The sequence below is a fragment of the Capra hircus genome, unplaced genomic scaffold, assembly GCF_001704415.2.
Source record: "Capra hircus breed San Clemente unplaced genomic scaffold, ASM170441v1, whole genome shotgun sequence".
NCBI lineage: Eukaryota > Metazoa > Chordata > Mammalia > Artiodactyla > Bovidae > Capra > Capra hircus.
In genome coordinates, this window is record NW_017190073.1 from 136,755 (window position 1) to 154,634 (window position 17,880).

The window sequence follows — 17,880 nt, forward strand, 5'->3', positions numbered from 1 at the left end:
TCTGATGAAGGAAGTCGCTTCACAGCACAGGAAGTGCAGCAGGGGGTCCCTGCCCATGGAATTGACTGGTGTTATCCTCCAGTGTGAAGGAGCTGGCTTGGTGGGTAGAAGGGTGGCAGGCCCTCTTTCAGGCTCAGTTGTTGTGTCAGCTGGGTGGTGGCACCTCTGAGGCAAGGCCAGGGTCTCTAGAAGGCTATGTACACAAGGCTGTGCACACAAGGCTGTATACGCTCTGACTCAGCGTTCAGTGTACAGAGCTGTTTCTCTAGCAGCCATGATTCTCGGGTGTGGGCATCAGGGGCTGGAAATGGGGACGGCACCAGTCTCCATTACTGCCAGTGGCCCACGAGAAAAAGCTCTGCTTCCTGTCTCTGAAGCATTCTGCTCCACTGGCCTCGAGGTCTTAGTTCCGAGGGGAGGGTGCTTCCATGAGGAAACACCACAATAATTCCATTGAACTGGAAGTAAAAATTGTCACTCAACCTCTTTGGGCTTCTCATGTCTCTGAATCAACAGGCAAGGAACAGAATTCCTGCACTGGCTGGGGTGATAGCTCCTGACCACCAATGGGAAATTGAACTGCTGCTCCACACTGAAGGTAAGGAAGATGATGTCTGGATTATGGGACATCCCCTAGGGTGTCTCTGAGTATCAGTTACCATGCCCTATGATTAAAGTCAAAGGAAAGCTATAATAACCCAATTCAGGGAGGACTACCAATGGCCCATATCCTAGAGGAATGAAGTCATCCTACTAGCTAAAGAACCACAATCAGTTGAGGTGCTTGATGAGGGCAAATGGAATATGGAAGAGATAATGAAAGAAAGTAAACATGAATACCAGCAATGAACATATGACCAGTTACAGAAGCAAGGATTATAATTGTCACAAGTATTTCCTCCTCATTTTGTTATGAATATGTTTGTGTATGTATATATGCATATATTCAGAAAATATCTTTATTTTTATTACTCTTCTATTGCTTTATTATGTAACCTGTATCATATAGAGGTTATTGAGTTTATATCGTAGTATTTTAGTATCATTAACTTTCCATCATATTATTCAAGTTAAGGATACCAGGGGAAGAGTTAACATTACTTGAAGGCTTTACATCCTCTTCTAGGGAAAAGTGTGTTTTAGTTTGCATTGCAGAATACTTATATCATGTTATTAATAGATGTAATTAAGATCTGTTGTTGTCTTTACTTGGAGATTAAGTATGATCTAAGGTAATTGTGTATAAGTGGGAGGGGGGTTCAGGATGGGGAACATGTGTACACCCGTGGCGGATTCATGTTGATGTATGGCAAAACCAATACAATATTGTAAAGTAATTAACCTCCAATTAAAATAAATAAATTTATATTAAAAAAAAAGAAAATGTTTTGGTTATATTTGAATGGCAAACTGAGTAAAGATTCGCCCTCACCAACATGATGGGTGCCCAAATAGAATAAAAAGTCAAAAGAAGGGCCAATTTCCTTTCTTCTTGAGCAGGGACACCTATATTTGCCTGTGTTTGTATGTTGGAGGTCATGATTCTAGGGCCTTCAGCCTCTGATGGTTTTACCAGTCAGGACCTCCTACTTCAGTGAAGTGAAGTGAAAGTCACTCAGTCATGTCCAACTCTTTGAGACCCAATGGACTATACAGTCCATGGAATTCCCCAGGCCAGACCACTGGAGTGGGTAACCTTTCCCGTCTCCAGGGGATCTTCCCAACCCAGGGATCGAACCCAGGTCTCTCACATTGCAGGAGAATTCTTTACCAGCTGAGCCACAGGAGAATTGTACCACCAGCTTTGCTGGTTCTCCAGCTTGCAGATGGTAGTTTGTGGAATTTCTCAGCCTCAATAAACTGTGTGAGCATATATCTGTATTTATCTAATTGTGTCTGTTTTTTTTCTGGAGAACCCTGAAAAATACACTTGTTTTGAGGTACTGTTTGTTAAGCTTCTCCACTGGAAAGTTACTACCCCCCCAACCCCCAATTTCATACTCTTTGGAAGCAAGTCACTCTAGGCCTGGGGAGTTAAGCTCCACTTCCTTGAGAGGGGCCTAGCTCATAAATTATTTGGAATTCTTCTGTATGGGAGATCTGCTTCTTCTCTATGTATTTATTTGTATCCATATGGTATCATGTATATTTATTTTATACTTTGGGTTATAATCCAATACAATAGTGTTTGTTTGTGTTGCTCAGATTGTTCCAACTTTGGGAGTTCTTTCACATTGACTCCTCTGTCCATTTGCCATGCACTCATATTTTGTTTTTGTTTTTGTTTTTGTTTTTGTTTTTTTGAGCACTTCCTCGCTTTCTGATTCTACAGAATGCTCCAGGCTCATTTTGTATTTGTCCCTGTCCCAACACTTCTCCAATGAATCCTGGTTCTTTTCTTTGGAGAATAATTTGAAACCAGTATCTTGCTACTGGGTGTATTTGTTACTACTGGGGTACTATTGTTCCTGGACAGAGCTAGGAAAGTTACTCGTGTATATACACCTATCTAATTTTTGTATTTATTCATCTCTGTCTATATTAATCTAAATATAAGTACATACTGATTTCTCTGAATCTAATCCAGTGTCACAAAACTTTTCTCAGACAATGAGAAACTTGGCTTCTTTCATCCAGCATTCATTTCCTTATTTTTCAGTCCTAGTATACATATATCAGAGAAGGCAATGGCAACCCACTCCAGTATTCTTGCCTGGAGAATCCCATGGACAGAGGAGCCTGGTGGGCTGCAGTCCATGGGGTCGTAAAGAGTCGGACACGACTGAGCGACTTCACTTTCAATTTTTACTTTCATGCATTGGAGAAGGAAGTGGTAACCCACTCCAGTGTTCTTGCCTAGAGAATCCCAGGGACAGGGAAACCTGGTGGTTTGCCTCTTATGGGGTCACACAGAGTCAGACATGACTGACGCAACTTAGCAGCAGCAGCAGCAGCATACATATATGGCTGTTTCAATATTGTTTAACCATAATCCTTTGAAAAACAAATTTGCCAACTAGATACAGTGTTTACATACAGTTTCTTTTGTCTTTAGTTTTATATTTTCCAGTGAAAGCAGATTTTCCAGAGTTACTGTTGCCAATTCCTTTCTTCCTTCACCTTGTTTGGCCAACAAATGAGCCACTGGCTAGTTTATTTTGATTTTGGAATTTTTTGATTTTTGTGATGAAATTATGTTGTTATATTTCAATTTAAATCTAAGTTTTCTGACTGTTGCTTTCCCACGAGTTAGGAATATTGTGACAAGTGCTTAGTCTGATGATGTCAGTGTATTTTGGATTCTTTTAGCATAGCTATAGTCTCAGGAGATAATAAAAGCACTACTTTGCCATCTATTTTGATAACAAATTAATCCACACTATACTGTGTTTTAAGAGTCCAACATTTGAACTCAACTTTTCTGTTTTCATTTTGTTTTGATTTTGACATGATGGATATGCACTAGTGTTAATAAATAAAATTAAATGGTCTGCTATAGAGTGTGCCACACTCATGGCATGTGTGGCACTGGAAATGCTATAGAATTATAACCGTGTCACTGTGCTTTGTAGTGTGCTGTGCTGCAGTGCAAAGTAATAAGAGCATCAAATCTGGTCTCTGCTACATCTATTCAACTCTGCTATTGTAGCATGAAAGCACCTATAGGCAAAATGTAAACATATCAGTGTGGTTATGTTCCAATAAAACTTTATTTATGGGTATTGAAATTTTAATTTTGTATAGTTTTCACACTTCACAAAATATTTTTTTCATTTTTTCCAACTATTAAAAGATGCAAAAGTAGGCAGTGAGTGAATTTGGCTTGTGGGTCCAGTCTTCTGACCCCTGCTCTACAATTTTAAAGGTATACTCTCATATCATATGTAAACAGAGGTCATTTTACTTCTTTTCTAGTTCTTATGCCTCTTATTTCTCTCGAATAATTTCTACCATGAATTTTAATAGTAGTAGTAGTAGTTAGAGAATATTGATGCCTGTTGCTCATCTTAGTGAAAAGATTTATAGTCATTCCCTGTTAAATAAGATGCTTGCTTTAGGACTGAAGTACAGTTGATCCTTGAACAACACAGGTTTCCACTGCATGGGTCCACTTTTTTGGAGATTTGCAACAACTTGTAAAATTTTATAGACAAACCACATAGCCTAGAAATATTAGAAATGGCAAAAATTAAGAAAAATATTAGAAAAATTAAGAAAAATTAAGAAAAATTAAGATCAACTGGACTGAAGTACAGTTGATCCTTGAACAACACAGGTTTCCACTGCATGGGTCCACTTTTTTGGAGATTTGCAACAACTTGTAAAATTTTATAGACAAACCACATAGCCTAGAAATATTAGAAAAATTAAGAAAAAATTAAGAAAAAATTAAGAAAAGTTAAGAAAAAATTAATTAAGAAAAATTAAGAAAATATCCTGAATTCATAAAATATATGTGGAAACTAGTCTATTTTGTCATTTACTACCATGTAATCTACGTGGAAAAGAAAGTGTTAGTCGTTCAGTCATGTCCGACTCTTTGTGACAACATGGACTGTAGCCCACCAGGCTCCTCTGTCCATGAGATACTCCAGGCAAGAATACTGGAGTGGGTTGCCATTCTCTTCTCCAGGGGATCTTCCTGACCTAAGGACTGAACCCGTGTCTCCTGAATTGCAGGTGGGTTCTTTACCACTGAGCCACCAGGGAATCCATAAAATGTATTCATAAAATATATTTAGATACTAGTCTATTTTGTCATTTACCACCATATAACATACATTAATCTACTACAAAATGTTAAAATTCATCAAAACTTGTACATACAGACACTAAGAGAACATATGTGATACCATTCACAGTCCTGAGAATTATAAACAAGTGTATATATGCAATATTAAGTTCATAAATGCATAAATTAACTGTATCACATACGGTGATGCTCTAATAATTTCATAGCAACTGTTGCTGTTGCAGTGAGCTCTAGCGTTGTGAGTATCCACTTAAAACACTGTGCAATACTGATCACCTCCATGTTAACAGTTCATCTCTACGGTAACTTTTGTATCACAGTAAAAAGTGATAGCTCTGGTTTTCAGGTTTCTTCCATGTTTAGTGCAACATGATAAACCCTGAATAACACCACGAGGCTCGTACGTACAGAGTGCCACTGGTGATGCTGGAAGTGCTCCCAAGAAGCAGAGAGAAGTCATACTGTTACAAGGAAAAGTTGAATTGCTTGATATGTTCTGTAGATTGAGGTCTGCAGCTGTAGTAGTCTTCCATTTCAAGATAAACGAATTAAGCATAAGGACTGTTGTAAAAAAAAAAGAAGAAAAGGAAATTCATGAAGCTATCACTGCAGCTATGCCAGCAGGCATGAAAACCTTGCATTTTTTGCAAAATACCCTGTCATATTTTTTTGAAAATGCAGCTTTTTAAGTGGGTGTAGGATTACTATAAGAAAAGCATACCTATAGACTCTAATATGATTCAAGAAAAAGCAAAGTCATTATATGACAACTTAAAGCAAATGAAAGGTGCAGGCTTTAATGCCAGCAAAGAATGGTTTGATAATTTTAGAAAGATTTATTAATAAAAAGGTCATGGTAACAGGAGAAGCAACGTCTACCGAGATAGACTAACTCTACTGTTTGGAGCAAGTGCAGTTGGCTTTATGACCAGGAATACCCTTATACATAAAGCTGGTAACTGCTGAGCCTATAAAAAAGATAAGCATCAGCTGCCAGTCTTTTGGTTGTACAGCAAGGAGGCCTGGACAATAACACTTTTTCTGGAAAAATTCCAATGATGCTTTGTCCCTGAAGTCAGGAAGTACTTTACCAGTAGAGGACTGCCTTTTAAAGTTCTCTTGCTATTTGACAATGTCTCTGACCACCCAGAACCCCATGAGTTCAATACTGAAGGTGTCAAAGTGGTCTGCTTGGCCCCAGACACAATGTCTCTAATTCAGCCTTTAGATGAGGGAATTATAAGAACCCTTAAGGCCCGTTATACATAGTACTTTATGGACAGAATTGTTAATACTATGGAAAAGAACTCTGACAGAGAGACCATCATGAAAGTCTGGAAGGATTACACCATTGTAGATGCCACTGTCACTATAGAAAAAGCTGTGAAAGCCATCAAGCCTGGAACAGCAAATTCCTGTGGGAGAAAACTGTGGCCAGATGTTGTGCATGACATCACAGGATTTACAACAGAGCCAGTCAAGGAAATCATGATAGAGTTTGTTCAGTTCAGTTCAGTTCAATTCAGTCACTCAGTCGTGTCTGACTCTTTGCCACCCCATGAATCGCAGCACGCCAGGCCTCCCTGTCCATCACCAACTCCCGGAGTTCACTCAGACTCACGTCCATCGAGTCCGTGATGCCATCCAGCCATCTCATCCTCTGTCGTCCCCTTCTCCTCCTGCCCCCAATCTCTCCCAGCATCAGAGTATTTTCCAATGAGTCAATTCTTCGCATGAGGTGTCCAAAGTACTGGAGCTTCAGCTTTAGCATCATTCCTTCCAAAGAAATCCCAGGGTTGATCTCCTTCAGAATGGACTGGTTGGATCTCCTTGGAGTCCAAGGGACCCTCAAGAGTCTTCTCCAACACCACAGTTCAAACGCATCAATTCTTTGGCGCTCAGCCTTCTTCACAGTCCAACTCTCACATCCATGCATGACCACAGGAAAAACCATAGCCTCGACTAGACGGACCTTAGTCAGTAAAGTAATGTCTCTGCTTTTGAATACACTATCTAGGTTGGTCATAACTTTTCTTCCATGGAGTAAGCGTCTTTTAATTTCATGGCTGCAGTCATGTGGATGTGGCAAAACAAAACAAAACAGAAGAATAGATAACACTGGGGAGTGAAGGGTTTTAAGATACAGATCTTGTAAAGATTAGAAAGCTAATTGATACCACCCCAGAGGAATTCACAAGAGGAATTCACAAAAGGAATTCATGGAGATGCATACCTCTGAACCAGTGACAGACAGTGAAGAAGAAGACGAAATAAATTTGGTGACAGAAAACAAATTGACATCAGACAGTCTTGCAGAAGGGTTCCAATTATGCAGCATTGCTTTTGACTGTTTTTACAGTATGAATACTTCTATGATACGGGCCCTGAAACTAAAGTAATCAGTGAAACGATGATGGTATACAAACATTATTCGAGAGATGAGAAGACAAGAATATCAGGATCTATAATGTATTTCTATAAAGTTACACCAAGTATGCCTGCCTCTCACCAGTAATTCCTCTGGTGTGGTGTCAATTAGCTTTTGAATCTCTCCAAGATCCTTCCTTTCCACCTTCTGTGCCACCCAAGGTGGCAAGAGCAAGGGCCTCCTCCTCCGCTCCAGTGTGGAGATGTGATAATGAAGATCAACTTGCACTTAATGAATAATAATAATTATGCCATACACTTAATAAGCTTATCTGCTGGGGGCACGTGTCTTTATATGAAAATCTAATTACTGTATGACAAGAACTGTGTAGACTTTTTTCTATTATCATTACCCAGTGGTTCATTATGTAGAACATCATATGCAAGACTTGTACTCAAGTGGGCAGTGCATCCTGACATAAGTGTGAAGTGACTGATATTTAATATATATATATATTTTTCATGTTTCTCATTGCCTCTTTGTTCAGGTCTTTATTCAAAACTAGCTGTCCAAAATGATTTGGCATTTATGGAATAAACAAATTTCAGTTTATGCAGCAGCCTTCTTTTCCTCTGAGGTGGGTTTCTTTTCTGTGGGTTTCTTTTCAGCTGCTGGTTTCTTGGTCCCTGCAGCCTTTTTTCCCACCACAGGCTTCTTCAGCTTCTTATCACCAACAGCCTTCTTTTCTTTGTCTCCCACCACAGGCTTCTTGCCCTGAACCCCCTTCTGATCTGATTTGGCTTCTAGTGCTGCTGCTGCCTATCCATGCAGATTTTGTGGTTCTTGGCCTGTCGAAGAATGGTGTTCTGGCTCATGGTCTTTGCATATGGGTTAAGCTTCAACATGATTCTCAGGTGTTTCAGTGGATTCTTCTTCAGGACTCTGCGATGAATCTTCTTGTGTGATGCTCGGAGTGCTCTTTGGATTTCTGGGCTTTTCAGGATTCTGCTAAGGTCTGTATTGAGCATCTTGTGCATGGGGAGGTTGTAGTTACTCTTGAGGGAGGCTGCTTTATGCCTCATCTAACTTTCAGAAAGCACTTTCAGTCCAAATGCAGAAACGTCCCACATGACCACCAGGAGCAAGTTTCAAAATGTTCAGCTTGCTTACATTAAGCAGAGTAATCCCAGGGATGTTTCTGAAGGCCTTGATGATACCATTGTCTTCATTATAGATGATACAGGGTCCCCTGTGCTGGATATGGTGATGGTTTCTCATTTTGCCTTTGCCAGGTCTCATTCGCTGAGAGGCATAGACCTTTTTGATATCATTCCAGGCCTTAAGTTTCTTCGGAAGCAAAGCAGCTTCCTTAGTCTTCTTGTAGCCTTCAACTTTATCTTCCACCACCAAAGGAAGTTCAGGAGCTTCCTCTATATGATGACCTTTAGACATAACCAGCACTGGTAAGGCTGAGGCAGCCAGTGCAGAGCATATGGCATATCACTTCTGTGTTGTATTCACTCTGCAGTGCCAAAGTCGCCAGGTCTTGGTTGGTGCAAACATGCAGCCCCCACAACACATATTTCCAAAAGCACCCTGACCAGAATGGTGAGTCCCGCCACCTCGAATCCTGGGAGTTCGAGCCACAGCTCTGTTGGTACCCCAAGACTTAGCACTGGTTTGATGACCTGCTAACTCACTGACAGCATAGGGCTGTCTGTTGTTTTTGCGCAAGTTGATGTGAACAAAGTTAACCATATCGGGTCGAATGGGAGCCTGGAGCACAGCAGGCAAAGTGATATTTTTGCCAGAGGACTCCCCCTTTTCAGAGTACACTGATATCAGTGGACGAGCACACACCATGGTAGGGAGAGGAGAAGGCCATGCTCCTCTCAACCCAGTGGCTCCCACAGGAAAAACTTAATATAAAATTAATGTGCTAGTTGGCTTACTGTTTTATAACTTTACTTTCAAAGAATTACATTACTGTATAGTATAGCTTTCTTGCAATTGGAGAAAGTTGTGTATAAGCCTATGATCAAAGGGAAGTGATCTATCTTTATTTTTTTATTGAATGATTAATAACAAAATTTTTTAAAATATAAATTTATTTATTTTAATTGGAGGCTAATTACTTTATAATATTGTATTGGTTTTGCAATACATCAACATGGATCTGCCACAGGTGTACACGTGTTCCCCATTCTGAACCCCCCTCCTACCTCCCTCCCCATACCATCCCTCTGGGTCATCCCAATGCACCAGCCCCGAGCATCCTGTATCCTGCATCGAGCCTGGTCTGGCGATTTGTTTCACATAGGATATTATACATGTTCCAATGCCATTCTCCCAAATCATCCCACTCTTGCCCTCTCCCACAGAGTCAAAAAGACTGTTCCATACATCTGTGTCTCTTTTGCTGTCTTGCATACAGGGTTATTATTACCATCTCTCTAAATTCCATATATATGTGTTAGTATACTGTATTGGTGTTTTTCTTTCTGGCTTAATTCACTCTGTATAATAGGCTCCAGTTTCATCCACCTCATTAAAACGGATTCAAATGCATTCTTTTTAATGGCTGAGTAATATTCCATTGTGTATATGTGCCACAGCTTTCTTATCCATTCATCTGCTGATGGACATCTAGGTTGCTTCCATGTCCTGGCTATTATAAACTGCTGTGATGAACATGATGAACATTGGGGTACATGTGTCTCTTTCAGTTCTGGATTCCTCCGTGTGTATGCCCAGCAGTGGGATTGCTGGGTCACAGGGCAGTTCTATTTGCAGTTTTTAAAGGAATCTCCACACTGTTCTCCATAGTGGCTGTACTAGTTTGCATTCCCACCAACAGTGTAAGAGGGTTCCCTTTTCTCCAACCCTCTCCAGCATTTGTTGCTTGCAGACTTTTGGATAGCAGCCATTTTGACTGGCGTGAAATGGTACTGCATTGTGGTTTTGATTTCCATTTCTATGATAATGAGTGATGTTGAGCATCTTTTCATGTGCTTGTCAGCCATCTGTATGTCTTCTTTGGAGAAATGTCTGTTTAGTTCTTTCGCCTATTTTTTGCTTGGGTCATTTATTTTTCTGAAATTGAGCTGCAGGAGTTGCTTGTATATTTTTGAGATTAATTCTTTGTCAGTTGCTTCATTTACTATTATTTTCTCCCATTCTGAAGGCTCTCTTTTCACCTTGCTTATAGTTTCCTTTGTTGTGCAGAAACTTTTAATTTTAATTAGGTCCTACTTGTTTATTTTGGCTTTTATTTCCAATATTCTGGGAGGTGGGTCATAGAGGATCCTGCTGTGATTTATGTTGGAGAGTGTTTTGACAATGTGCTCCTCTAGGAGTTGTATATTTTCTGGTCTTATGTTTAGATCTTTAATCCATTTTGAGTTTATTTTTGTGTATGATGTTAGAAAGTGTTCTAGTTTCATTCTTTCACAAGTGGTTGACCAGTTTTCCCAGCACCACTTGTTAAAGAGATTGTCTTTTCTCCATTGTATATTCTTGCCTCCTCTGTCAAAGATAAGGTGTCCATAGGTGTGTGGGTTTATCTCTGGGCTTTCTATTTTGTTCCATTGATCTATATTTCTGTCTTTGTGCCAGTACCATACTGTCTTGATGACTGTGGTTTTGTAGTAGAGCCTGAAGTCAGGCAGGTTGATTGCTCCAGTCCCATTCTTCTTTCTCAAGATTGCTTTGGCTATTCGAGTTTTTTTTGTATTTCCATACAAATTGTGAAATTATTTGTTCTAGCTCTGTGAAAAATACTGTTGGTAGCTTGATAGGGATTGCATTGAATCTATAGATTGCTTTGGGTAGTATACTCATTTTCACTATATTGATTATTCCAATCCATGAACATGGTGTATTTCTCCATCTATTAGTGTCCTCTTTGATTTCTTTCCCCCTGCTTCCCTGGTGGCTCAGAGGTTAAAGCGTCTACCTCCAATGTGGGAGACCCAGGTTTGATCCCTGGGTCGGGAAGATCTCCTGGAGAAGGAAATGGCAATCCACTCCAGTATTCTTGCCTGGAGAATCCCATGGACGGAGAAGCCTAGTAGGTTACAGTCCACGGGGTCGCAAAGAGTCAGACATGACTGAGCGACTTCACCTCACCTCACCTCACCTTGATTTCTTTCACCAGTGTTTTATAGTTTTCTATATATAGGTCTTTAGTTTCTTTAGGTAGATAAATTCCCAAGTATTTTATTCTTTTCGTTGCAATGGTGAATGGAATTGTTTCCTTAGTTTCTCTATTTTCTCATTATTAGTGCATAGGAATGCAAGGGATTTCTGTGTGTTGATTTTTTATCCTGCAACTTTACTATATTCACTGATTAGTTCTAGTAATTTTCTGCTGGAGTCTTTAGGGTTTTCTATGTAGAGGATCATGTCATCTGCAAACAGTGTGAGTTTTACTTCTTCTTTTCCAGTTTGGATTCCTTTTATTTCTTTTTCTGCTCTGATTGCTGTGGCCAAAACTTCCAAAATTATGTTGAATAGTAGTGGTGAGAGTGGACATCCTTGTCTTGTTCCTGACTTTAGGGGAAATGCTTTCAATTTTTCACCATTGATGATAATGTTTGCTGTGGGTTTGTCATATATAGCTTTTATTATGTTGAGGTATGTTCCTTCTATTCCTGCTTTCTGGAGAGTTTGTATCATAAATGGATGTTGAATTTTGTCAAAGGCTTTCTCTGCATCTATTGAGATAATCATATGGCTTTTATTTTTCAGTTTGTTAATGTGGTGTATTACATTGATTGATTTGTGGATATTGAAGATTCCTTGCATCCCTGGGATAAAGCCCACTTGGTCATGATGTATGATCTTTTTAATGTGTTGTTGGATTCTGATTGTTAGAATTTTGTTTAGGATTTTTGCATCTATGTTCATCAGTGATATTGGCCTGTAGTCTGCTTTTTTTTTTTTTTTTTTTGGAATCTTTGTCAGGTTTTGGTATTAGGGTGATGGTGACCTCATAGAATGAGTTTGGAAGTTTACTTTCCTCTGCAATTTTCTGGAAGAGTTTGAGTAAGATAGGTGTTAGCTCTTCTCTAAATTTTTGGTAGAATTCAGCTGTGAAGCCATCTGGTTCTGGGCTTTTGTTTGCTGGAAGATTTCTGATTACAGTTTCAATTTCTGTGCTTGTGATGAATCTGTTAAGATTTTCCATTTCTTCCTGGTTAGTTTTGGAAAGTTGTACTTTTCTAAGAATTTGTCCATTTCTTCCAAGTTGTCCACTTTATTGGTATATAGTTGCTGATAGTAGTCTCTTAGGATCCTTTGTATTTCGGTATTTTCTGCTGTGATCCTTTTATTTTCATTTCTAATTTTATTGATGTGATTTTTCTCCCTTTGTTTCTTGATGGGTCTGGCTAATGGTTTGACAATTTTATTTATCTTCTCAAAGAACCAGCTTTTGGCTTTGTTGATTTTTGCTATGTCTCTTTTGTTTCTTTTGCATTAATTTCTGCCCTAATTTTTAAGATTTCTTTCCTTCTACTAACCCTGGGGTTCTTCATTTCTTCCTTTTCTAGTTTCTTTAGGTGTAGAGTTAGGTTATTTATTTGACTTTTCTCTTATTTCTTGAGGCATGCCTGTATTGCTATGAACCTTCCCTTTAGCATTATTTTACAGTGTCCCACAGGTTTTGGGTTGTTGTGTTTCCATTTTCATTTGTTTTTATGCATATTTTAATTTCTTTTTTGATTTCTTCTGTGATTTGTTGGTTATTCAGCAGCGTGTTGTTCAGCTTCCATATGTTGGAATTTTTAATAGTTTTTGTCCTGTAATTGACATCTAATCTTACTGCATTATGGTCAGAAAAGATGCTTGGAATGATTTCAATTTTTTAAAATTTACCAAGGCTAGATTGATGGCCCAGGATGTGATCTATCCTGGAGAAGGTTCTGTGTGCCCTTGAGAAAAAGGTGAAATTCATTGTTTTGGGGTGAAAGGTCCTATAGGTATCAATTAGGTCTAACTGGTCTATTGTATCATTTAAAGTTTGTGTTTCCTTGTTAATTTTCTGTTTAGTCGATCTATCCATAGGTGTGAATGGGGTATTAAAGTCTCCCACTAATATTGTGTTATTATTAATTCCCCTTTTCATACTTCTTAGCATTTGTCTTACATATTGTGGTGCTCTTATGTTGGGTGCATGTATATTTATAATTGTTATATCTTCTTCCTGGATTGATTCTTTGATCATTATGTAGTGTCCTTCTTTGTCTCTTTTCACAGCCTTTGTTTTAAAGTCTATTTTATCTGATAGGAGTATTGCTACTCCTGCTTTCTTTTGGTCTCTATTTGCATGGATTATCTTTTTCCAGCCCTTCACTTTCAGTCCGTATGTCCCTTGTTTTGAGGTGGCTCTCTTGTAGACAACATATATAGGGGTCTTGTTTTTGTATCCATTCATCCAGTCTTTGTCTTTTGGTTGGGGCATTCAACCCATTTACGTTTAAGGTAATTATTGATAAGTATGATCCCATTGCCATTTACGTTATTGTTTTGGGTTCGAGTTTATATACCCTTTTTGTGTTTCCTGTCTAGAGAAGATCCTTTAGCATTTGTTGGAGAGCTGATTTGATGGTGCTGAATTCTCTCAGCTTCTGCTTGTCTGTAAAGCTTTTGATTTCTCCTTCATATTTGAATGAGATACTTGCTGGATACAGTAATCTGTGCTGTAGATTTTTTTTCATCACTTTAAGTATGTCCTGCCATTCCATCCTGGCCTGAAGAGTTTCTATTGATAGATCAGCTGTTATCCTTATGGGAATCCCCTTGTGTATTATTTGTTGTTTTTCCCTTGCTGCTTTTAATATTTGTTCTTTGTGTTTGATCTTTGTTAATTTGATTAATATTTGTCTTGGGGTGTTTTGCCTTGGGTTTATCCTGTTTGGGACTCTCTGGTTTCTTGGACTTGGGTGATTATTTCCTTCCCCATTTTACGGAAGTTTTCAACTATTATCTCCTCAAGTATTTTCTCATGGTCTGTCTTTCTGTCTTCTTCTAGGACTCCTATGGCTCAAATGTTGGGGCATTTAACATTGCCCCAGAGGTCTCTGAGATTGTCCTAATTTCTTTTAATTCTTTTTTTCTTTTTTCCTCTCTGCTTCATTTATTTCTACCTGTCTTCTGTCTCACTTATCCTATCTTCTGCCTCCATTATTCTACTGTTGTTTCCCTCCATAGTGTTTTTGATATCATTTATTGCATTATTCATTATATATTGTCTCTTTTTTATTTCTTCTAGATCCTTGTTAAACCTTTCTTGCATCTTCTCAGTCCTTGTCTCCAGGCTATTTATCTGTGATTCCATGTTGTTTTCAAGATTTTGGATCATTTTCACTATCATTATTCAGAATTCTTTATCAGGTAGATGCCCTTTCTCTTCATCTTTTGTTGGGTTTGATGGGCATTTATCCTGTCCCTTTACCTGCTGGGTATTCCTCTGTCTCTTAATCTTTTTTATATTGCAGAATTTGGGGTGGCCTTTCTGCATTCTGGCAGTTTGTGGAGTTCTTTTATTGTAGAGTTTCCTTGCTGTGGGTGGGGTTGTATGGGTGGCTTGTCAAGGTTTCCTGGTTAGGGAAGCTTGTGTTGGTGTTCTGGTGGGTGGAGCTGGATTTCTTCTCTCTGGAGTGCAATGAAGTGTCCAGTAATGAATTATGAGATGTCAGTGGGTTTGGAGTGACTTTGGGCAGCCTGTATATTGAAGCTCAGGACTATGTTGCTGTCTTGCTGGATAATTTGCATGGTATGCCTTGCTCTGGAACTTGTTGGCCCTTGGGTGTTGCTTGGTTTCAGATGAGCTCCTGTCGATTAATGTTCCCTGGAGTCAGGAGTTCTCTGGTGTTTTCAGGATTTGGACTTAAGCCTCCTGCTTCTGGTTTTCAGTGTTATTTTTACAGTAGCCTCAAGACTTCTCCATCTCCTTGCGAAGACAGTGGGCTGTCTTTTCTGGGTGCCTGATGTCCTCTGCTGGCATTCAGAAGTTGTTTTGTGGAATTTACTCAGCGTTCAAATATTCTTTTGATGAATTTGTGGGGGAGAAAGTCGTCTCCCCGTCCTATTCCTCCACCATCTTAGGACCACCGGAAGTGATCTTTAAAAAAATGTATCAGTGTTTCTAATACTGTACTATGAATATGGCTGTAATCTTTTACACCATATAATTTTTATAATGATTCATTCCTTAGTGTATAGATAGGCTAAGTTACCATAAAGCAATCATATTACTGCTTCTACATTATCAAAGCCTGAATTGTTATAGCTGTAAATAAATGTGTATTTCTCTTTAACATCGTCTTTCTTTTAAATTACTTTTTATTGGAGTATAGTTGCTTTATGAGGTTGTGCTAGTTTTTTTGCTGTACAGCAAAGTGAATCAGTGATGCTGCTTCTGCTGCTTAATCACTTCAGTCATGTCTGACTCTGTGCGACCCTGTGGACTGCAGCCCACCAGACTCTTCTGTCCATGGGATTCTCCAGGCAAGAATACTGAAGTGGGTTGCCATGCTCTCCCCCAGGGGATCTTCCTGACCGAGGGATCGAACCAGGATCTCCTGCATTGCAGGCAGATTCTACACTGCCGAGACACCAGGGAAGCCTGAATCAGTGAGATATATATATATATATATATATATCCACTCATTTTTGGATTTCCTTCCCATTTAGATCACCACAGAGGATTCAGTAGAGTTCCCTGTGCTCTACAGTAGATTCTCATTAGTTATCCTATTTTATATATAGTATCAATAGTGTATATATGTCAATCCCAGCCACCCAATTCATCCCACCTCTCCTTTTGTCTCCTTGGTAACTGTAAGCTTGTTTTCTACAGTCTGTGTTTCTACTTCTGCTTTGCAAATAAGTTAATCTCTACCAATACATCATCTTTCATTTTTGATGTCTAGTGTTAGTAATACAAATAACATTTGTAGTGTTATATCAGATAATGCAATATTGATGTAGGTACTGACATACAGATGATTCATCTTGTAAACAGATTATGTACACCGATGGTATTGATAAATGCAGTACAGTACTGTAAATGTATTTCCCCTTCATTATGGCTTTCTTAACAACATTTATTTTCTCTAGCTCACTTTATTCTAAGAGCACTTTATGTATAAGTATGTAATACATATAACATACAAAATATGTGTTGATCAGTTGTTTATGTTACTGGTAAGGATTCCAGGCAAAAGTATTGCTATTTGGGGGAGTCAAAAGGTTAGATGCCATAACCCCCATAATGCTATATGTTAATATATATTATATATATTATGTTAATATATATTATATATAATATATTATTATATAATTATTATACAATTATGTTTATATATATGTATATATAACATTAGAAAACAAATTAAAGAGCCTCTTGATAAAAGTGAAAGAGGAGAGTGAAAAAGTTGGGTTAAAACTCAACATTCAGAAAACTAAGATTATGGCATCTGGTTCCATCACTTCATGGTAAATAGATGGGGAAACAATGGAAACAGAGACTTTATTTTCTTGGGCTCCAAAATCACTGCCAATGATGACCACAGCAATGAAATTAAAAGACACTTTCTCCTTGGAAGAAAAGCTATGACCGACCTAGACAGTATATTAAAAAGCAGAGACATTACTTTGCCAACAAAGGTCCATCTAGTCAAGGTTATGGTTTTTCCAGTAGTCATGTACAGATGTAAGAGTTGGACTATAAAGAAAGCTGAGGGCTGAAGAATTGATGCTTTTGAACTGTGGTGCTGGAGAAGACTCTTGAGAGTCCCTTGGACTGCAAGGAGACCCAACCAGTCCATCCTAAAGGAGATCAGTCCTGAATATTCATTGGAAAGACTGATGCAGAAGCTGAAGCTCCAATACTTTGGCCACCTGATCCGAAGAACTGACTCATTGGAAAAACCCTGATGCTGGGAAAGATTGAAGGCAGGAGGAGAAGGGGATGACAGAGGATGAGATGGTTGGATGGCATCACCGACTCAATGGATATGAGTTTGGATAAACTCCAGGAGTTGGTGTTGGACAGGGAAGCTTGGCATGCTGCAGTCCATGGGGCAGCAAAGAGTCGGGCATGATTCAGCGACTGAACTGATATATAATTTATCATGTTAAAAATATAACCATTGAGTTCTTCTTCCTTAACTGTTTGTATCAGGTATTGTATGTGTCTAAGGCTTTTTCAGGATTTGTGATGATAATCATATATGTGTTAATATTATATACCATATTAATAAGTAATATATGCATATGTTTACTATTATTACTATTACTATCTGTTATGTATTGTTATCACTAATATTAAAACAACCTTTTATTCTTGGAATAAATTCTACTTGTGATTGGATGCTGATAATATTTTATTTAGTACTTTTATATCAACACTCAAAGGTAATATTGGTCTCTATTTCTTCTGTGAGATGGTCTTTAAATTTTTAAAATCTCAAATGGAGTAATTTTTGGTAATCTTTGCTTTCCTAGGAAATTATCCTTATCCTCTAGGTTTTGAAATTTATTTGCATGAGGTCTTCAAAGTAGTCTGTTTTTTAATAATTAATTTGTATTGGAGTATTTTTAATATACAATGATTTGTTAGTTTCAGGTGTACAGCAAAGTGAATCAGTTATATATATATTCACTCTTTTTTTGGATTCTTTCTCCATATAGGTCTTTACGGAGTATTAAGTTGAGTTTCTTGTACAGTAGGCCCTTATAGTTATTTTATATA

The 17,880-nt window shown here is 38.4% G+C and overlaps 1 pseudogene; it reads right to left on the bottom strand.

Annotated features, from left to right (window-relative positions):
- Nucleotides 1–7,636: 7,636 nt before the first annotated feature.
- On the bottom strand, nt 7,637–9,014 carry LOC102187304 (annotated as a pseudogene).
- Nucleotides 9,015–17,880: the final 8,866 nt, after the last annotated feature.